This window comes from Borostomias antarcticus (genome assembly GCF_949987555.1).
Source record: "Borostomias antarcticus genome assembly, chromosome: 18".
NCBI classification, from domain to species: domain Eukaryota; kingdom Metazoa; phylum Chordata; class Actinopteri; order Stomiiformes; family Stomiidae; genus Borostomias; species Borostomias antarcticus.
The window spans coordinates 14,694,780-14,717,279 of NC_140251.1; the positions used below are offsets into that span (position 1 = coordinate 14,694,780).

Consider the following 22,500-nt stretch of genomic DNA (forward strand, 5'->3'; position numbering starts at 1 on the left):
TACGCCTAGCGCAGCTCCTGGCCAGTCTGTGGCCGGCGAGAGAAGGGGACATGATCTGTGCTCGCTGCCCAGTGGGGCGTGAAGGAAGGACCACCTCGCTCCCACCACACGCGCGCACACACGCGCGCACACACACACACGGGGGGGGGGGGGGGTGTGACTGCAGAGAGTCATTAGATGCAGCACAGCTCAGAGGAGACTTAGCTAAGGGACAGCGGCGGCTCTAAACTCCTCTGCTTCTGTGCACTCGCGGCTGGCTTTGATCAGCAACCACTATCTCACAGTCCCTCTCCTCTTTATATCGGTCTCTCCATCCTCCTCTCAGTCTTTTCCCCTCTGTTTCAGCCTCCTTCTCTTTCTCTCTGCCCCTCAGTCAAGAAAAAAGGGGTTCATGTTCTGGTTAATCTGATTTTTGGCACGGCTAAGCTGTCTATATGGAAGACCAGGAGGAACTGCATTGCGGGTGGGGGGTCAGTTAATCCAGGGGGTCAGTTGATCCAGGGGGGTCAGTTGATCCAGGGGTCAGTTGATCCAGGGGGGTCAGTTGATCCAGGTGGTCAGTTGATCCAGGGGGGTCAGTTGATCCAGGTGGTCAGTTGATCCAGGGGTCAGTTGATCCAGGGGGGTCAGTTGATCCAGGTGGTCAGTTGATCCAGGGGTCAGTTGATCCAGGGGTCAGTTGATCCAGGGGTCAGTTGATCCAGGGGGGTCAGTTGATCCAGGTGGTCAGTTGATCCAGGGGTCAGTTGATCCAGGTGGTCAGTTGATCCAGGGGTCAGTTGATCCAGGGGTCAGTTGATCCAGGGGTCAGTTGATCCAGGGAGTCAGTTGATCCAGGGGGATCAGTTGATCCAGTGTGTACGTGTAAAGGCTTGATGGCTGCTCGCCTGAATTTGAATTTTACACGATGACAAATTACTTTTATGAATTTATGGGGGGCTGGGGGAGTGTTATGCTCTGTGCAGGAGGGGTTTCTGGGGGTTAATTTTTGAGAGTGTATTGGTTCAATCAAAAAATCTCTCCGCCCCTCCCTCCCTCCCTCCCTCCCTCCCGCTCCTGGTTGTTGTGGATGTGGCGGTGAGCAGCGCCGGACGTTCCAGGCCAGAGAGGCTGAGAGTCCACACTTCTGAATGACCACCCGAGAGAGAGAGAGAGAGAGAGAGAGAGGAGAAGAAGAGAGAGTCAGAGGTAGAGAGGGAGAGGGAAAGAGTCAGAGAAAGAAAGAGAGAAAGAGAGAGAGAGAGAGTGATAAAGAGTCAAAGAGAGAGGGGTCAGGAGAGAGAGGGGTCAGGAGAGAGAGAGGTCACGGAGAGAGAGAGAGAGAGAGAGAGAGAGAGAGATGACCAGAGCCAGGGCTGTAGACTGAATCGGCAGTTTGAAGCACAGCGAGGCGTGAACCAGCCTTTGTGCGCGGGGGCATTCAGGAGGCGGGGGGGGGGGGGGGGGTGAATTGTGTCGCTGCAGAGGGTTCTGTTTACCTCGGACCAGCTCGCTTTCACAGGCTTCCCTCTCGCGCTGGCATGGAGGTGTTGTTTTTTCGTTTGTGTGTTGTGATGCCAACAGGGGGTGGGGGTTGAGCGGACTGAGCCTCCCACCCGGAGAGAACACTTGTTGCGGCATGACGCGGTCTGAACACGGTCTGAACACGGTCCGAACACGGTCCGAACACGGTCCGAACACGGTCCGAACACGGTCTGAACACGGTCCGAACACAACTGAACATTCATTATCTCAATTATGAATCTGTCTTGTAGTGCTTCTTATGAGAGAAACAGATTATCTCAGCCTTTCTTCTAGAAAGTACCACGATACTAAGTCTATTCTAGCCCACAGCACACAACCAAAGTTGTAAGCCTATTGACTGGAGCACCAAGCATAGACAGATTTCCCCTGTAGAACAGACTTCAGCAAAAAGCAATGGCCCATGTCAACGAGCTGATGGAGCTACGGTGCAGACAGAGGATTAGGGGGTGTGTTAGTGAAACAGCAGGCCTCGCTCCCCAGGTGAGACAGTAATGAGCTTAACCAGCAGCAGGCCTGAGATCAGCCTAGCTACAGACAGAGAGGAGGCCTCACACACACACAGACACGCACATAGGCCCCTCTCAGCTGGCCTGAGATCAGCTTAGCCACAGGCAGAGAGGAGGCCTCGCACACGCACACGCGCGCGCGCGCACACACACACACACACACACACACACACACACACACACACACACACACACACACACACACACACACACACACACTCAGGCCCCTCTCAGCCGGCGGGACTTCAGATGGATATACACACAGCAGCCTGGCTGATAGATCCCAGATATCTCCTTGACATCTCACCAACACATCTGCTCGTCTAGGATTCTGCCAGGGCATGAGAAGAGATGTTTAAAATGGTGGCAGAGAGAGAGAGACTGATAGAGAAAGAGAGAGAGAGAGAGAGACTGATGGATATAGAGAGAGAGACTGATGGAGAGAGAGAGAGACTGATAGATAGAGAGAGAGATGAAGCAAGGGAGGGAGGAGAGAGAGAGAGAGAGAGGAAGCAAGGGAGGGAGGAGAGAGAGAGACTGATACAGAGAGAGAGTATGATAGAGAGAGAGAGAGAGAGAGAGACTGATAGAGAGAGAGAGAGACAGAGAGAGAGAGAGACAGAGAGAGAGAGACTGATAGAGAGAGAGAGAGAGAGAGAGAGAGACTGATGGAGAGAGAGAGGGAGGGTGGGGGCAGGCTCAGCTGAAGAGACCCTCTCTCCTCTCTCAGGGCTGTGTAGCAGGCTGGTTCAGGCTGGTTCAGGCTGGTTCAGGCTGGTTCAGGCTGGTTCAGGCTGGTTCAGGCTGGTTCAGGCTCATCTGAGCTGGCCGCTCACTGGTGAGCAGATGGTCCGGGGAGTCAGAGGAGAGGCCAGTCTATATCCGTCTCTCTCCTCTCCTCTTCTGCTCGCTCCACCCCTCCATCTCTTTCTACCCTTCCACCGGTACACCTCTCCACCAGGGGCTCTGTCTTCATTGTGTGTGTGTGTGTTTTGTGTGTATCTGTTTGTTTGTCCATATATATATTATACAGTATCCACAATACCTTCCAGTGCCTGGTTAAGCGCTCCCTAGAGCTGCTTTAGCTAACGAGGAATCCTACGGACAGGGGACTCATTCCAGACCCCGTCGAGTGATCCATCAGCCTATCGACGTATTCGCCGGGAGAAGATTGTTCTCACGCCGTAGAGGTGTGTGTGTGTGTGTGTGTGTGATCTGTGTGTGTGATCTGTGTGTGTGTGTGTGTGTGTGTGTGTGTGTGATCTGTTTGGAAGCGGCGCTGCTGCTGCGAGAAAAACAAGTGATTTATGCGTTCCGTTAAGTCCGGGGTCACGGTCTGAGGTCAAGTCCATCCGCACGTCAATATGAGCTAGGGCTGCACAATTCATCGTGAATTAATCGAAATCGTGATTATGACCTCCGCAATTAACTAATCGCAAAAGGCCGCAATTAATGTGATTAATAATTTTGCTTTGAATTGAGTGTGTTAGGACTACACGGACGAATCACAGGTGCTTATGCTGTCTGACCAATCACATGCGTTCCTGCTGAGTAGGGCAATTTCAGTACCCGCAGCCGTGAGTAGTGAAAAAATGAGCGAAAACGAGGTCAGTGAGTTAGTAGCAAGAAAGGGATCAACGTCCGTGATTTGGGAGCGTTTTGGTTATTATATATTAATATTATATATTAAATATTAATCGCAATTATTAATCGCAATTACCATTTTGAAGCAAATAATCGCAATTATTATCATTTGTCATAATCGTGCAGCCCTAATATGAGATATCGTGCGTCCTCCTTGCCTTGCGCCGTCATCCAAATGGCCGGATTCTGAAGTGACCCCCCTGCACGTTGGAACCGGCCTAACCTGGTGAGAAACCACACCTCTCACTAGACTACTCCACGCTCAGGGCTCAAGACTAAAGGTGATGGAGCCGTTGGAGCAGTGGCCCCCAAGCTGTGGAACGCTCTTCCACCGGACTTAAGAACCGTGGTCTCTGTTGACACCTTCAGAAGGCATCTCAAGGCTCACCTGTTCAGACAGGCTTTTACCTGGCTCTCTGTTTATATGTCATCTGTTTGTTTTGTTGTTGTGTTTATTTTTTATTGCTTTTATTACGTTGTAAAGCACTTTGTGACCCTGGCCTGTGAAAGGTGCTATAGAAATAAAATGGACTTACTTACTCTCATGTGCTCCTGTGGAGAAACGGGTGACTATGCGATCTAGGGGCATAATGTACTCCCTCTCGCTCTCTGCTGATTCTGTGGATTTATGTCACTCGGCTGTGTTTAAAGTCATCTGGCGTCTACGCTGCATTGCACGCACTGTACTGTACCATGTGACCATAGAATACATACATTCAGCCACCTCGCAGTCATAGATGTGAGTGGAATTAGCATCGGCGGCGCCCGTGTTCGTGGACGCCCCCACAGTGATTCATGCTCCTGTCACCCCCTCCCTAGTTGGGACAGTGAAATGACCCTAGCCTGCTAGCCCTGGAGGCATGCTTACCACACCAGCCCCTGCACAGCAGGGTAGGAGACCCCCTAACGGTGCTGCTGCTCTTTCTCAGGCCTCTGTGGAGAAAGCATGGCAGAGTGGTTGAAAGCAGCCGGAGCAGTTGGCCAGAGGGGACCAGGCCCCAGCCCTCACCCAGCCATTAGATACCACTCAGCCTGCCTGGCCTCTTCTCCTGCATTAGATACCAGGGCTGATCTCTCCCAGCTAAACATCCACAAGCCCCAGCCGGCTTAGCGGAAGCAGGAACGGACTGTTAGTGTTAAATGGATTCGATGTTTCCACCGGATTCAGTGTTTGACAGATGAGAGCGGAGTTTTCCAGACAGGCAGACAGTACTTCTACCAGGGACATTGTATCAGATGGGGCTGCGGCCAGACACGAGGGGATGTGTGTGTGTGTGTGTTTGGGTTGAGTGTGTGTGTGTGTGTGTGTGTGTGTGTGTGTTTAGATTGAGTGCTGTCTAGGTGCCGTGAGGCAAAGTACAAAGTACAAAACACACTCAAACACTCAGGACATGACCGTGGAGCGTAATGGATACATCTGTCAGGGACACATTAGTAACGTTTTACTCCGGACCGAACCACAACTGTCTCTGGACTCTTTTCATAGTATTGTTTGCGAGACATTTCCGCGACGTAACGAGTCAAAATTCTCAGCTTTCTCTACTGCAAGCGGCACGTCAAACGTCCTCGGCTTCGAGGGGTTGGCGTTGGCAGGGTTGCCAGTTTTGGAGGTTTTCCGTCCATGTGGGCTACCTTTGATGACATTGGGCGGTTGGGGAATTGTCAGTCTGATCTGGTAACACATGGGGTCATGTGAGTAGGCAGTGCAGATGGAGAGTTGACAAGGCAGCCAGTGTTTTATCGTTTTATCCGCACTTAGTTAGCTAGTAGTAGTTGTAGTTAGTTGTAGCCTCAGTCATTTTGAGCGTGGATCAATCTAGCGTAGCTAAAATGGTGTGTTCAAAGGGGGCCAAAAGAAAAGTCGACGGTGAAAATGGGCAATTCAAAAATGAATGGAACGAAAAGTATGCCTTGATTCTCCAACGAGCACCCAACCGATGTGTGACAATTTGAAACGCATAATAAAGCATAGTAATTCTGAAGCGACCTGTACCCAGAGTTCAGAGCTAAGAACCAGAAAAATCAACGGGATGAATTGTCATATCAAGCCGCAAGCAGAATTCTTGTTAAATCTATGTCACAGCAAGAAAAAACAACAGTATTTGACACAATATAGCCTAGGCCTACCATAGGAGAGGAGAGGAGACAGGAGGGGAGGAGAGGAGAGGAGAGGAGACAGGAGGAGAGGAGAGGAGACAGGAGGAGAGGAGAGGAGAGGAGACAGGAGGAGAGGAGAGGAGAGGAGACAGGAGGAGAGGAGACAGGAGGGGAGGAGAGGAGAGGAGACAGGAGGAGAGGAGAGGAGACAGGAGGAGAGGAGAGGAGAGGAGACAGGAGGAGAGGAGAGGAGACAGGAGGAGAGGAGAGGAGAGGAGACAGGAGGAGAGGAGACAGGAGGGGAGGAGAGGAGAGGAGACAGGAGGAGAGGAGAGGAGAGGAGACAGGAGGAGAGGAGAGGAGAGGAGAGGAGACAGGAGGAGAGGAGAGGAGACAGGAGGAGAGGAGAGGAGAGGAGACAGGAGGGGAGGAGAGGAGAGGAGAGGAGACAGGAGGAGAGGAGAGGAGACAGGAGGAGAGGAGAGGAGAGGAGACAGGAGGAGAGGAGAGGAGAGGAGACAGGAGGAGAGGAGACAGGAGGGGAGGAGAGGAGACAGGAGGAGAGGAGACAGGAGGGGAGGAGAGGAGACAGGAGGAGAGGAGAGGAGACAGGAGGAGAGGAGAGGAGAGGAGACAGGAGGGGAGGAGAGGAGACAGGAGGAGAGGAGAGGAGACAGGAGGGGAGGAGAGGAGACAGGAGGAGAGGAGAGGAGACAGGAGGAGAGGAGACAGGAGGGGAGGAGAGGAGAGGAGACAGGAGGAGAGGAGACAGGAGGGGAGGAGAGGAGACAGGAGGAGAGGAGACAGGAGGGGAGGAGAGGAGAGGAGACAGGAGGAGAGGAGACAGGAGGGGAGGAGAGGAGACAGGAGGAGAGGAGAGGAGACAGGAGGAGAGGAGACAGGAGGGGAGGAGAGGAGACAGGAGGAGAGGAGACAGGAGGAGAGGAGAGGAGAGGAGACAGGAGGGGAGGCGAGGAGAGGAGACAGGAGGAGAGGAGAGGAGACAGGAGGGGAGGAGAGGAGACAGGAGGAGAGGAGACAGGAGGGGAGGAGAGGAGACAGGAGGCGAGGAGAGGAGACAGGAGGTGAGGAGATAGGTGAGGAGAGGAGACAGGAGGTGAGGAGACAGGAGGGGAGATAAGACAGGAGGAGAGGAGTCAGGAGAGGAGATAAGACAGGAAGAGACAGGAGGTGAGGAGAGGAGACAAGAGAAGAGAATACAGGAGGAGAGGAAGGAGTCAAGAGCAGAGGAGACAGGAGCAGAGGAGATGGGAGGAGATGAGACAGGAGAGGAGACAAGACTGGACTTTAATTCTTGAAATGGTTTGATTCACCTTCGTTGGGTGGGTGGGTGAACCGTTTGGGGGGGGGGGGGGGCGTTGTGTGGTGGATTTGTATTGTTATTGTTTTCTTAATGAACGGACCTTTGTCTTAAAAAAAAAAAAGTGGACCTTTACGATTTGTATTTGAGTACCCTTGTTCTAGGGAGTGGGCATCTGAAGAACTTTAATAAGGCTAACCCTAACCCTACTGTCAAGTCATTTGACCCTAACCCTACTGTCAAGTCATTCGGGCAGATTCCAGTAGGGTACGATTCAGATACTCAGTTCATGAACAGGTGAACTCTTCCATCCTGTAGAACGTATAGGACGTGTAATCCTGGGATCCGGTGATCAGGGTGATTAGTACCGATTAGTGAACATTTCAGTCAGACACACACGAGGGAGAGCGCGTTCTCTCTGAGGCCCTGTTTGGAAGCCTGGCATCTCTGGTACTCTTCTAATCTCCCACATTCCCCGGTTCATTTCTCAGAAGTATTACTGAATGAGGTCACACGATTCCATCTCAACACAGGTTTTTTTTTTGTTCAATTTAAAATTTCATTTTATATTAGCCATGCAGCCTCAGAAGTTAATTAGGTCAATTTCCATCAGATGCCTACAGGATGAAAAGACAATGGGGGAGTTAGTATTCTGAGCTCACAGGCCTACTCTCCCATTCAAATACTGTAGTAGTCGTTTATACAGGCCTATCTTTGATGAGATGGGGCTTTCTTCTGCACTGTCTGTCAAATTTAGCATATGAAAACGGGCGTGCTGTATGGAGCGGCCATAGCTCAAGCCAGTGCAATCACAGCTCATTCAGAGCAGGATGAAAGCGAGTGTTTGAACTAGGGGGCACCGGGCAGGGACACTATTATTTTCACATGACAAAACATCTCCTCACGTTTCCTCCCTGTGTGCATGATGGTTTGGGTTATTCTGTATCTCATGGGTATTGGATGAGTCTGGTATGTATAACATTTGCACATGTCTGATATACTAACAGTTTTGTAAAATGATGTATTATTGAAGTGCACCATTTATTTATTTATTTATTTATTTATTTATTTATTTATTTATTTATTTATTTATTTATTTATTTATTTATTTATTTATTTATTTATTTATTTATTTATTTATTTATTTATTTATTTATTTATTTATTTATTTATTTATTTATTTATTTATTTATTTATTTATTTATTTATTTATTTATTTATTTATTTATTTACGGGTTTAAAGTTGTGGTCTAAAAGTGCGACTCCCCGAACACGATGGTCTTGAGAACCTTTGAGGGGCAGGGTTACCAATTGGCCACAATAAGGATCTCAATGGCATTTGAATCAACTAACCTTAATTGGAATTGTATATGCATGGATCAGGGCCGCCAGAGGCTCTTTGAGGAAGGGGCCTAGCTGGACTTCCCTCTGGCGGAGATGGCTCTGCGTTCTGGGAGGTGAACTGAACTCCCTAATGATTTGATTTTCTCACACTTTGAAAGGGCCATTGTTTGTGGCCTCTCCGTCTGAAATTGGACAGTGGGCTTTTTAGAGCGCTGGAGGAGAAGTGATTTGTATTCACCTGCTGTGTGTGAAAGGAGGGGAGGAGGAGCCGCAGGGAGGAGAGGAGGAGCAGCAGGGAGGAGAGGAGGAGGAGCTGCAGGGAGGAGAGGAGGAGGAGCAGGGAGGAGAGGAGCAGCAGCAGGGAGGAGAGGAGGAGGAGCTGCAGGGAGGAGAGGAGGAGGAGCAGCAGGAAGGAGAGGAGGAGCAGCAGCAGGGAGGAGAGGAGAGGAGGAGGAGCAGGGAGGAGAGGAGGAGGAGCAGCAGGGAGGACAGGAGGAGCAGCAGGGAGGAGAGGAGGAGGAGCAGCAGGGAGGAGAGGAGGAGGAGCTGCAGGGAGGAGAGGAGGAGGAGCAGGGAGGAGAGGAGCAGCAGCAGGGAGGAGAGGAGGAGGAGCAGCAGGGAGGAGAGTAGGAGGAGCAGGGAGGAGAGGAGCAGCAGCAGGGAGGAGAGGAGGAGGAGCAGCAGGGAGGAGAGTAGGAGGAGCAGGGAGGAGAGGAGCAGCAGCAGGGAGGAGAGGAGGAGGAGCAGCAGGGAGGAGAGTAGGAGGAGCAGCAGGAAGGAGAGGAGCAGCAGGGAGGAGAGGAGAGGAGGAGGAGCAGGGAGGAGAGGAGGAGGAGCAGCAGGGAGGAGAGGAGGAGCAGCAGGGAGGAGAGGAGGAGGAGCAGCAGGGAGGAGAGGAGGAGCTGCAGGGAGGAGAGGAGGAGGAGGAGGAGCAGCAGGGAGGAGAGGAGGAGCAGGGAGGAGAGGAGGAGCAGGGAGGAGAGGAGGAGCTGCAGGGAGGAGAGGAGGAGCAGCAGGGAGGAGAGGAGGAGGAGGAGGAGCAGCAGGGAGGAGAGGAGGAGCAGGGAGGAGAGGAGGAGCTGCAGGGAGGAGAGGAGGAGCAGCAGCAGCAGCAGGGAGAAGCCTCACAGGGGGCAGCGTCGGGTGATAACAGCTTTCTCCCAGATACTCTGAAAAACATTCAATATAAATACCCAGTCAACGTATGGAGCGTAGAAGCTATTCCTCAGACCCAAAACAGGCAGGGGTCCGGCGCTGACCACGCCCGCCCCCCCCCCCGGGGCTACGAGGGCGTTTCTACGTTTCCACGCACGTTCACATGCTCGCCCTCGGAGGTGAAGACATGTGAAACCAGCCCGTGGAACATATGTGTCCTTTCATCAGCCCACTGCTGTAAGTGAATCCTCCCCCCCCCCCCCCCCCCCCCCCCCGTTGCTTTCTCTTTTATCGGGCCCGGTCAGGAACTGGACCCTTCTGTCAGGACACACAAAGGAGACAAAGTGGTACTGAGGGCCGGAGAGCTGAGGAACTCCTCTTACAGTGGGACACACTCTGGGTGGACGGGCGAGGAGGCGCGGTGGAGAGGGAGGCCTATATGCAGACAATGGAGGGGTTTGAGAGCCCCAGGGCTTCCTGGCTGTGGGACCCAGGGTTTGGGGGGGGGGTCTGTGGGTTCAGCGAGGGGGCGAGGACCACCTCTGCGGTGACCTTTCACAGACACAGGTGGAGACGTGGAGCGGAGAGGGGGGTAGAGGGGGAGGAAGGAGGGAAGGAGAGAAGGGTGGGAGGAGGGAGGGAGGGGAGGAGTGAATGTGGAGGGGGCAGGCCCACTTAACAAGACTCCGCCTCGCCCACCTGCTCCCCCCCCCCCGAAGCCGATTTCCTCAGCGAACACAATCACACACCCAGGGCTGTTCTGCATGTTTCCCAGGAGCTGGGGATGACTGCAGATTGTTCCGGCGCCGTCTGTATTTGCTGTAGACGGATCCAGCGATCTCTGTGATATTGTGGGCCAGACTGTGCCAGACTGAATGATGTACAGTAGCACAATAGAGAGGCCGGAATGACCCAGTGCTGACCGTCAGCAGATTGCAGGACAAGAATGGTCATTTACATAGGTCCGTACCAGAACAGCCTAGTCATGTTGGCTGTCCATAGCTGACGTGGATGGCAAGATAGCCACGCATTGTCCCATAATAAACCCTGAACCTGTGAAATATCCGGTTTCAGGAAGCACAGGACGTCCTTGAAGCTTGTCTTTTTGTGTGTGATTAAAGACCTAGGCTTTCTCCGCTCTCTCTTTCTCTTTCTCTCTTTCACACACACACACACACACACACACACACACACACGCACACACACACACTTTCCTCATGAAGCTAAGCTTAAAGTAAACTCTTCATACTGGCCTCATCCTGAAGGAGGCCTTCACTGAGGCAGCGGCTCGGCTGACATGACGGCAGAGCCAGGTTTTAATCACAGCTCTTTTGTTGTGCGCCGAAGAGGCCAAGATTTCAGGGTGGAGAGCAGATGTCAAGTGTACAGTCTCTCTCTCTCTCTCTCTCTCTCTCTCTCTCTCTCTCTCTCTCTCTCTCTCTCTCCGTCTCTTCTGAGATGATGAATGGACCCACAGGTTTTCTCTCTCCATGGCTCCTTCCCTATTTCTTTTTGCCCTCGGGCTTTTTTTTTTTGTACATCTGCGTTTGACGAGGGGGCTGACATCTTTGTCGGCATGGTGATGGAAGAAATGTCGCTGATTGCCATGGATACAGAGTGCCCTTTGGAAGTGAAATCTCACATCGTCTGCTTCCCCGTCAGGTGTAATTGAAGTGTTGCCGGGGGACTCTATATTTAGCTACACTTTCTCCCGCTCGCCCCAAAAAGTGAAAGGGCTTTTTGCTTTGCGTTTTCTCTGGCGTGTGTGCATGCATGCGTGTGTGTGTGTGTGTTTGCTTGTTTGTTTGTTAGCAGGATTACGCAAAAACTACCAGACCGATGATTTTCTGAACGCTCGGTGGAAGGGTGTAGCATGCTCCAACTCAGGCGCGAGGCCAGACATTTTTCGAAGTGTTCTGTAAATCAGGGTGGGTCACTATAATTTAACTTACAATATAATATGTGGCTGGTATTATACTATAACAATACGCAATACGGCAATCCTCCGTCACAAACATAGGCCTACCTATGCCCTAGCTCCTCTCCCATGGCCATCAAACAAAGACGCTCGCTAATATTGCCTGTCAGCAGAAGTTGGCTAACGCAGTGATGGTACCAAGTAAATTAGCAAGGCACTTTGAAATAAAGCGTCCAGAATACAGTTCCAAAGACATATTTTAAGAGACCGACATCCCAAAATGACACACAGAGTGAACGCATGCTTTCAACTGTGACTCTGACCAAGCACAGGCTAGTTTTTTAGTGGCCAAGTTGGTTGCCAAAGCTAACGCTCGCATTATCTTTATCATGGTGCTGAGAGTGAAAACTAAGAATGTGATTTAAGGGTGCCGTGGATGAAAAAATGCATAGCAGTCCCGTAGCCAGGGGGGGTCGGGTGGATCGAACGCACCCCCCCTCACGATCAAAGGTCCAGAATTTAAGATCAAAGGTCCAGAATTTAAGACAAAAGGTCCGTACCCCTCCCCCCCGTCAAACAAATCGCCCGACAATCAAAAAAAACCTGTCCGCACCGGTTGTCGTTACATCCCTAGCTACAGGTATCATTGACCCCTGGAGGTCAGCGCTCTCCCCAGCAGTAATCACAGTGGGGGGACTGCTATCAAACGAAGGTCAGCTTCAGATCCACAGTAACTCGCTCATTCTTGAGCCTTGATCTCATTTTAGTGCCCATCTTCTTAAATTGCCTCACCTCACTTAATTCCCCGGTAATGAGACATACTGCCAGACTCAGGGACACAGCGTCACCACCTATCACCTGTCAGCGCATACAAAGCTGATTCGCCATTATTATTCCCCTACGATGATGAATAATATCGCATCTATCTGCGTTCAGCCTGACAAATGCACAGCACTTATCCCTCAAAGAATGTGAACGATGAAAATGCCCGTCCAGTTCCACGGCTACCTCTCCGGGCCTGTGGTCAATGGTCATTCAACTGTGAGGCCATCGCTGGCTGTGGTAAAAGGTCATTCACCTGTAAGGCCATCGCTGGCTGTGGTCAATGCGGTGCTTGAGCCGTGTGAGCGCTAGGGTGCTGATCAGGGGAAGGCGAGTGCTACGGTATCGTGGTCCATTCTGAATGAACAGGCAGGGATCTCCTCCGTGGCCCCAGCAGGGACGCTAACGTTCAGCTCTACACTGAATGTTAACGAGGCCCCTCTGTAAAGTGGCTCCGCTGGTGATTAGCATTTGGGTGGATGGACGAATGGAGGGAGGGATGGAGCGATGGAGGCAGAGAGAGAGAGAGAGAGAAAGAGAGAGAGAGAAGGAGAACATGAATGGGAGATGAAGGTGTTTTTGTGTGTGAGCTGAGAGAGAGGGAGAGTGGGAGGAAGCTTAACGAATGTCAATGTGTGTTTTCTATGGAGGGGAGGACCAGACACGATGTGGGACATGTCACATTAGCCCTGGCTGCCTGTTAGCGCTGGAGCTAAACTCTTAACCCAACCTAACACCCTGTGTGTAGCCATGGGGACAGGATGGTAAGTGTTCACAAGTGACACAGCTCAACCCTTATTTGACAAGACAAGTGGTGAGTGTCATATATATCACCCGTCATAAATCTTAGGGCGGAGTGGTAGACAGAGTCCAAGGGTTTCAATGTTGTCACGGAAGCATGTCTAGATAGTGTTACCATAGTCTAATTCTTATGTAGCATTCATCTACAACAACCAAAATGAGTGTATACTAATAACATGTTTATTGTCCAATGAAATTAATAAAAGATGTCTCTTACTGTTTAGCCTTGAACAGTGCAGATGAAAGGGGACAGCTTGTTTTCAGCTCTGGGCAGCCCTGAACAATAGGACCTCAATTCATATGTTAACCATAGCAATTATTTGCATAGCTCCCCTCAATTATAAAAGCTAATGAGGGGCTTATGGCAAACATATGCTGAAACACCTCCAATTCCATTATGACTCAGTTGCCACAGATACGAGGCCCATGAGAGCTGCAGTACCAAGCTAATACAATCTTCAGAAGCTCTGCTAAAAATCAGCGTAGTATATCAAATCTGCGGGAATAATTCATAGCCTGCTAATGGCCCACAACCACAAGGGCTTTGTAATAGCTCGTAAAACCCAGGCAGTTAAAGACGACGGCGCGTTAGAATCCACTGCTCCCCGGACCTCTCTTGGTCAGAAAGCTCGTTGTTTCTGGTTCTCGACCGATCGGTCGCTTTATTTCACATCATTTCATCATGTTGTCGCTACAGCCAAGGTCACTCACAGTGAGATGCGTGTCTCTCCCGGCTGGTCCCCTGTCCCCTGTCCCCTGTCCTCTGTCCTCTCCTAGACCCCCGGCAGGACTTTCATGGGAGGGAGACATACCGCGCTTAGCTCTATAGCTCTATTGATTGGGGAGCCCCACTCGTCAAGCCCCTTGAGGGTTTTTTGGGGTTCCCCTGGCATGTCTTTTATAATTTAAGCGTTCTTTGTAAGGTATAATTTATATCATTGTTATTGTTGTTGTGTTTTATTTTATAATGTGCCAAATAAAATTTAAATTAAAAAAAAAAAAAAAATCACCTCCTGATCATCAGTGTGTGAGGAGGAGGAGGAGGAGGAGGAGGAGGAATGACCCGCAGCCAAAAGAGGAACCCCCTGACCGCTTCCCTCCCCCTGACCGCCTCCCTCCCCCTGACGGCTTCCCTCCCCCTGACCGCTTCCCTCCCCCTGACCGCTTCCCTCCCCCTGACCGCTTCCCTCCTCCTGACCGCTTCCCTCCCCCTGACCGCTTCCCTCCCCCTGACCGCTTCCCTCCTCCTGACCGCTTCCCTCCCCCTGACCGCTTCCCTCCCCCTGACCGCTTCCCTCCCCCTGACCGCCTCCCTCCCCCTGACCGCTTCCCTCCCCCTGACCGCTTCCCTCCCCCTGACCTCCACCCTCCCCCTGACCGCTTCCCTCCCCCTGACGGCTTCCCTCCCCCTGACCGCTTCCCTCCCCCTGACGGCTTCCCTCCCCCTGACCGCTTCCCTCCCCCTGTCGCCTCTCTGATTGCTTTCTGTGACTGTGGCTCCATTCTAATCATCAGGTCCCATATTTCCCTCGTCTGCGGGGGGGATCCGTGCCGCTGGCTTACAGCCGCGCCGAGGCTCACAAACGGCTTAATTGCCCGGGCCCATCAATGGCGGTGATTACGCAAGTTAATCAGGCCGCTTTGCATAAAAGCCTCTGTCTTCCCCTCCGGGTACAGTAGCCCAGAGCGCTGCCGCTAGGGCGGGGCTGATTGTGCCGGCGCCGCTCCGCTGTGTAGTATTGTCTGGCGCACAATGCAAAACCGTGTCTCACACGCTTGCCGCACATATTGCGTCCTTAAGATTGTAGGAGGGTAAGCCGTGTTCGACTGGGCTTCGTTTTTCTCCCCCGCCGCTGCCGACCCCCTCCACCCCCCCCCCCCTCCCCCCCGGACTCTGGGCGCCCGGCTGGCCCCGGCCTGCGGGCGCCATATGTAGCGGGCGAGGTCGGCGTGCACAGGGCAGACCCTCGCATTCCCCACAGCCGTGTGCACTCCCCGTGTGCCGGGCCCTCTGACATGTGCACCAGACCAATTAGTTGCGGGGCCGGTGAAGTGACCGGCCATGGGAGCTCCACAATGGGCTAATTGAAGAGGCCGGCTGAATGAAATGGCAGACAGCTCAATGCAGCCTTCACACCAGGCGCGAGACTTTCCCTCCTGGAAAAATGAAAACGAAGAGAGAGAGAGAGGAGGAAATGAAAGGTGGCGGGTACAAGCCAAGCTCTTATATAGTGTTGGACACTAATTATCTAAAGCCTCGCAGCTTGCTGGCATTAATGATTTACACCGAGATTACCCAGCATTCTAAGCCTGTAGCGTCACTAACTTTAATTGGTAGTCGGCTGGTTAGGTTGACAGCATCTTTTGTCACCATTAGTAACCATTAGTTGACAGTTATTGCCCCCTGTAGTTCGTCCTTATTTCCTACTGGTTGAGGAATTGTTGAAAACAGGCATAACTCTAACGCTTGTGGCTTGACTGCTGTGTTTAGAGGAGCTATTTCCTTTTGGATTTGTATCTACTCCCTGTCATGTTTTGACAAAGTGTTCCAGACATTATTATGTTTTACCTCACAGGCACCCAGTGAAAATGTGTGTGCCTGTGAGCATTCATTCGCCCGCTCATCACATTCAGTATGTAGCGGAGCGATGTGATTGGTCACAGTGGAGTCTGTGTCCCGCTTCATGTCATGTCAAACGTATCGTAGCGAACCCTAGCTAGATTAATGCGCTGAGCATTTGGATGTTTCCAGAAGCCTTTTATTGTTCAGCTGTCCTTATTTTGAACGCAATGACTTCCTTGCCGTTTCCTCAAGAAACATCCTAAGAGCTACAGGACAGACAATAGAAATAAATCGAGCTCTCACAACCAGGGGTTAAATTGGGATTTGTTATGTGGGGGGGCCCTGTGTTAGTGGGGTTGGCAAGGGTGCGGGCAGTGGCAGCACTGGCGCCTTAGATAGCAAATATCAAGCCTTTAATATCTATCTTTGAAATTAAAGTTGCATCACTGTCTAGCTACTGCTGGGTTTGGTGACTCAATCCTAGAATATATAAAAACACTGTACAGTTTATCAAACTCAGTCTATGATAGATTAAGCCATGATCTGTAAGTACGTTTTCTCCTTTTAACTCAACTGTGTCTCATTTCTGTTTAAGCTTTTAAAATAATTTAACTTAAGAAATGAAAGGAAATAATTAATATCTGCATTGTCTGAATAGGAGCAAATATAGAGTAATTTAGCCAGCCTGGTAATGGTAAACTATACCTAGGTAATGTAGCTAGCTAACGTGGCTGATGTGATAGCTTTCCATGTTAGCACTAGGCAGCTTGATTTAGCTAATGTAGGCTATATCTAGCTGGCTAACGTTAGCTAACGTATTAGCTTGCCAGAACCCCCCCCCCCCCCCCAAAAAAAAAAAGAAAAATTCCAGGATGATGGTCAATTCTGTTTTTTTTGGATGTATAGTGAATATTTGTTTAGGACATGATTGGGCATGGGGTGTGTGTGGAGGACATGAGGAGCCCCAGGCGATGGTGTGTCCCCCCCCCAAGGGCCTCTTGGGTCCCGTAGTCGTCCTGCTGCAGGCGGGCCTGGCCTCTCAGATCACACACACTACAGCACCTCAGAGGGTTTATTACTCCCCCTCTCTCTCTCACACACACACACACACACACGCACGCGCACACACGCACACACACTGTAGACTGACCACCTGGAGCAGAGCTGCTACACCTCATTAAGTTGGGGAAATGAATTTGGTAGCGCGCTCCGGCTCTCTTCCAGATAAGAATGCTGGGCCTTCGGCTTTCCACAGAAAATGTCATCATTACAACATTTATTCTCTGACTGTCATAGTCTGCTCTTCTCTCTCTCTATCTCACACCATACAGTTAATCGCCAAACTCATGCCACATTTCATGGTTTTAAAGAAAATAGAATGGGTCTTTCCCTTTAGTGAGTCACGGTGAAGATTATGGAGACATTTACCTTATCGTCGCATTGAATGGATTTCACCTATACGATCCAGCGGATTTATACTACGATAGCATCTGCATGTTGGAAATGTGTGGTAAATACAGACTGACTCGGTCTCCAGCAGCACACACAAGTCTCAGCAAGCCTGTCATCCGCAAATGAGCTTGATGAAATTGCTGCCATAGATCTTGTGTCAAATCCTTGGGCAGGAGCGGTCTGCTGGTGTGCCTTCTGATTGGCTGCCCCAGGCCACTAATACAGGGTCTCCCTGGAGAGCTGTAGTTCAGCCCAGGGGCGGCAGGCATTAGCCTTCCTCCTCGCCTCTCCCCCCTTTTGCTTCGGCTCTGAATCAACTCTGAATCAACTCTGAATCACTTGTCACAACGGGCTTGAAAAAGTGCAATTGCGGACAACGGTGTGGAGCAAAAATCAGAGGGCTTTAATAACAAAAATCAGAAGTCAAAATAACAATCCAGCTCAAAGAGCAAAGAGAAACCAAAACTTCACCAGTACAACTCCCGGCAGCATAATTCAAGATCCAGCACAGAATATCAGATCACTGGGGTTTAAATAGGCCACACACCCAAACTGACACAGGTGTGGTAAATCACAGGTAATGATCAGTCAATTGTCCGAGACCGGAGGCCTCGGCGCCCTCTGTTGGCTCCTGTGGGTATGGCCGGCACTCCAGTCCTGACAGTACCCCCCCCTCTACGGCCACCTCCAGGTGGCCCCGGCAGGCGTGGATTCTCCCGGTGGAAGTCACGGATGAGGGTCGGGCACAGCACCCAGCGAGAGGGAACCCAGGATCGCTCCTCCGGGCCGTAGCCCTCCCAATCAACCAGATATTGAAGACCGCGACCCACCCGGCGAGAATCCAGCAGCCGACGAACCGTGTACACAGGGCCACCTGCAACAATACGAGGAGGAGGAGGGAGTGGGACGGGGCGAGATAAGGGAGAGCTTGAGAAAGGCTTCAACAGGGACACATGAAAAACAGGATTCACCCGAAGAGACCTAGGCAAGCGCAGTTTATATGCCACGGGATTGACCCTCCCTACCACCACGAACGGCCCAATGAACCGGGGTGTGAACTTGGTCTTCGTGCACAGGGGTAGATTCCTGGTGGAAAGCCACACCTTCTGCCCAGGATGAAACGTGGGCGTGGGTCGCCTACGACGGTTGGCCTGGGAGCGGTGGCGGTCAGACGTGCGGATAAGAGCAGAGCGGGCCTTGTCCCATGCCCGACGGCATCTGGCCATTGACGCATCAGCTGACGGCACCGCTGACTCAGCCTGCTGACAGGGAAAAAATGGGGGAACGTACCCCAACTGGGCTTCAAATGGTGACATACCAGTGGACGAGCTTCTCAATTGGTTGTGGGTTATCTCCGCCCACACCAGCCTCTGGCTCCAGGACTCTGGGTTGGAGGAGACCATGCAACGCAGGTAGGTCTCCAGCTCTTGATTTACCCGCTCAGTCTGGCCATTGCTTTGCGGGTGATGACCTGAGGACAGACTAACTGCAGTCTCAAACAGGGACCAAAAAGCTTTCCAGTACTTGGACGCGAACTGTGGACCTCTGTCCGATACTATGTCACTGGGTACACCATGATACCTGACCACTTCACGGACTACTAGGTCCGCAGTCTCCTTTGCCGAGGGCAGCTTGGGCAGTGGAACAAAATGTGCTGCTTTAGAAAAACGGTCCACAATGACAAAAATAACAGTGTTACCTGCCGATGGCGGTAGGCCAGTAATGAAGTCCATAGAGATGTGTGACCATGGTCTATGTGGCACTGGTAGTGGAAGCAAATGTCCAGCAGGAGCCTGATTACTCGCCTTCTGAGCAGCACAGATGGTACAGGCGTGGACGTACTCCTCCACATCAGCCCTCAGGCGTGGCCACCAGAAGCGACGGCTGATGAGCTCGGCTGTCCGGGCAGTTCCGGGATGACCTGCCACAGGTGAGTCATGGCCCCACCGCAGGACGTCAGGACGGACCTCGAGAGGAACATACAGGCAGTTGGGGGGGCCCCCTCCCGGACCGGGCTCCACCTGTTGGGCCCGCTGGACTGTCTCCTCCAAGGCAAGAATGACCTGGCCCACAATGCACCTGGGGGGTATGATGCTCTCAGGCAAAGAGTCAGTGACATCCGTGTCAAATTGACGTGATAATGCATCAGCTTTCACGTTCTTGCTTCCTGGTCGGAAAGTCACAATGAAATTGAAACGGGAAAAGAACAGGGCCCACCTGGCTTGTCTTGGATTCAGGCGCCGAGCCTCCCGGAGGTATTGGAGGTTCTTGTGGTCGGTGATGACTTGGAACGGATGGTACGCGCCCTCCAGCCAATGTCTCCATTCCTCCAAGGCCTGTTTGATGGCTAGTAGTTCTCGGTCTCCAGCGTCGTAGTTCCTCTCCGTGGGGCTGAGTTTACGAGAAAAGAAAGCACATGGATGAGTCTTCTTGTCGGCCTCAGCTCTTTGGGAGAGGACAGCTCCTACCCCAGTGTTGGAGGCATCCACCTCAACGACAAAGGGGAGGGTAGGATCTGGGTGAGCGAGAATGGGAGCTGTGGTGAATCGGGCCTTGAGGTCCTCAAACGCCCTCTGGGTCTCAGAAGTCCATATCACTCTGGCAGGGGCTCCACGGGTCAATGCAGTGAGGGGTGCTGCAACAGAACTGAAGTTTCTGATAAAACGTCTGAAAAAGTTAGAAAACCCCAGGAAACTCTGTACCTGTCTCAATGTCGACGGGACCGGCCAGTTGACCACGGCCTGAACCCGCCCAGTGTCCATCGCGACTCCAGCAGGAGAGATCACCAGTCCCAGATAAGTAGTTCTAGGCACATGGAACTCACACTTCTCCTGCTTTACAAACAGCTGATGGTCAAGCAGCTTCTGGAGGACCAGCCGGACCTGTTTCTGGTGTTCTTCAAGAGACTTGGAAAAAATTAACACATCATCCAGATAGACAAACACAAACCGATTGATGTACTCCCTCAAGACATCATTTACTAGTGCTTGGAACACTGCTGGGGCATTGGACAAACCGAAAGGCATGACTGAATATTCGTAGTGTCCACTAGGGGTGCTAAAAGCAGTCTTCCATTCATCACCCTTTCTGATTCGGACTAGATGATAGGCATTGCGTAAATCCAGTCGGGTGAAAATAGTGGAACCACGGAGCAGATCATAGGCAGTGGACATTAGTGGCAAGGGGTACTTGTTCTTAATAGTTATTTTGTTCAATGCTCGATAGTCGATACATGGGCGCAAGCCCCCGTCCTTCTTAGGTACAAAAAAGAATCCTGCAGACATAGGAGAGGTGGAAGGTGTAATCAAACCGTTCTTTACTGACACGTTGATGTAGTCCTCCATGGCCTTGGTCTCAGGAACTGACAATGGGTATAGCCGGCCTCTGGGCGGCGTGGCTCCTGATAACTCAATAGCACAGTCATAAGGTCTATGTGGTGGTAACGCGGCAGCTTGTGACTTACTGAAGACCTCAGCCAAGTCATGATACACAGAGGCAACCTGACTGAGGTCACAATCTGGATCAGCATTGAGAGAAAACTTAACCTTGTGTGGAGGGCTACTATACACAGAGCTGACCTGAGTGGGAGATAAATGTCCTGACCGGTTACATTCGGGACTCCACATCCTGATTCTCCCAGTGTCCCAATCGATCTGTGGGTTGTGCCTCCGTAACCAGGGATAGCCTAGGATTACGCTTTCCTGCTGGGACTCAATCAAAGAGAACTGGACCTGCTCGTTATGGTCACCAATGCACATATACAGGGGGCCTGTGATGTAGTCCACTCTACCCGACCCTAGGGGTCTACCATCAAGAGCTTGAATGTTCATGGGGTTAGGGCTTACCTGGATAGGCAGGAGAAGGCGTTTGGCCAGGTTAATGTCCATCAGGTTACCCTCGGCACCGGAGTCAACCAAGGCAGAGACCCGCGCTTTACCGGGTTGTACAGAAGTCCACGTTAGCAGTACATCCAACTGAAGGCGTCTTGTGGTTGAGGGGAACTGTGCTGCGGCGCTCACAAGGTGGTCCCCTGCCCCTCGTGAGCCAGGGCGTTTCCCTGTAGCTTAGTGCATCGATCCCGGAAATGGCCTGCGGCCCCGCAGTACAGGCAGAGCTTCTCCCGGCGCCGCCGTTCCTTCTCTGTGGGGTTTAGGCGATAGCGGTCCACCTCCATGGGCTCCTCCTGGGCCTGTGCTGAGGAAGGAGATGGCGAAGTGGACACTGTAGCCGGGCGGCCAGGATGGTGCTGTCGGCGCTCCCTTCTCCTCTCCTGGATGCGCTGGTCTAGGCAGATGGCGATGGTGATCAGACCGTCCAGTGTAGGTCCCCACTCACGACTGGCGAGCTCATCCTTCACCGCCTCAGACAGCCCAGAGTAAAACGCTGACATTAGAGCCTCGTCATTCCACTTGCTCTCGGCAGCCAACGTGCGAAACTCGATAGAAAACTCAGACACTGACCGTGACCCCTGTTTGAGGGAATTCAGGCGACGAGAAGCCTCCCGGCCGCTCACCGGATGGTTGAACACCCGGAGTAACGACGCAGAGAATGTGTCTGCTCGGGCACAGTCTGGTGATTCGGCCTCCCATTGAGCGGTTGCCCATGAGAGCGCTCGCCCAGTCAGTAGTGAGATCATAAAAGCCACCTTCGACTTCTCGGTGGGAAATTGTCCTGGTTGCATTTCAAAAAAGAGAGAACATTGAGTCAAAAACCCTCGACATGAATCTGGGGATCCATCATACCTCTGGGGTTTATGGAGACATGCAATGGAAACGGGGTTGGCCGCCGGTGGAGCTGGGGCTGGGGTTCCAGTTGCTGGGGCTGGGGTTGGTGGAGAGGCCTGGAGAAAAGTCCGGATCTCATTGACGGCGCTGGTCACTTGGTTGATTGCCTCTCCCATTCCATCCATTACCGTCTTCTGTTGAGCCAGTCTTTTTCCCTGTTCGGAAACCGCATGGATTACGTCCTCCGCTGCACTCATCGTCTGGCTGGATCTTGCTGTCACAACGGGCTTGAAAAAGTGCAATTGCGGACAACGGTGTGGAGCAAAAATCAGAGGGCTTTAATAACAAAAATCAGAAGTCAAAATAACAATCCAGCTCAAAGAGCAAAGAGAAACCAAAACTTCACCAGTACAACTCCCGGCAGCATAATTCAAGATCCAGCACAGAATATCAGATCACTGGGGTTTAAATAGGCCACACACCCAAACTGACACAGGTGTGGTAAATCACAGGTAATGATCAGTCAATTGTCCGAGACCGGAGGCCTCGGCGCCCTCTGTTGGCTCCTGTGGGTATGGCCGGCACTCCAGTCCTGACATCACTGCAGCACTAACAAATACATCAGCTCC

At 51.8% G+C, this 22,500-nt stretch overlaps 1 protein-coding gene across 1 annotated transcript in view; it reads left to right on the forward strand.

Moving 5' to 3' along the window:
• Nucleotides 1-22,500, forward strand: part of LOC311320937 (neuronal cell adhesion molecule-like) — an 84,043-nt gene that overhangs the window by 31,669 nt on the left and 29,874 nt on the right. The window lies entirely within an intron of this gene.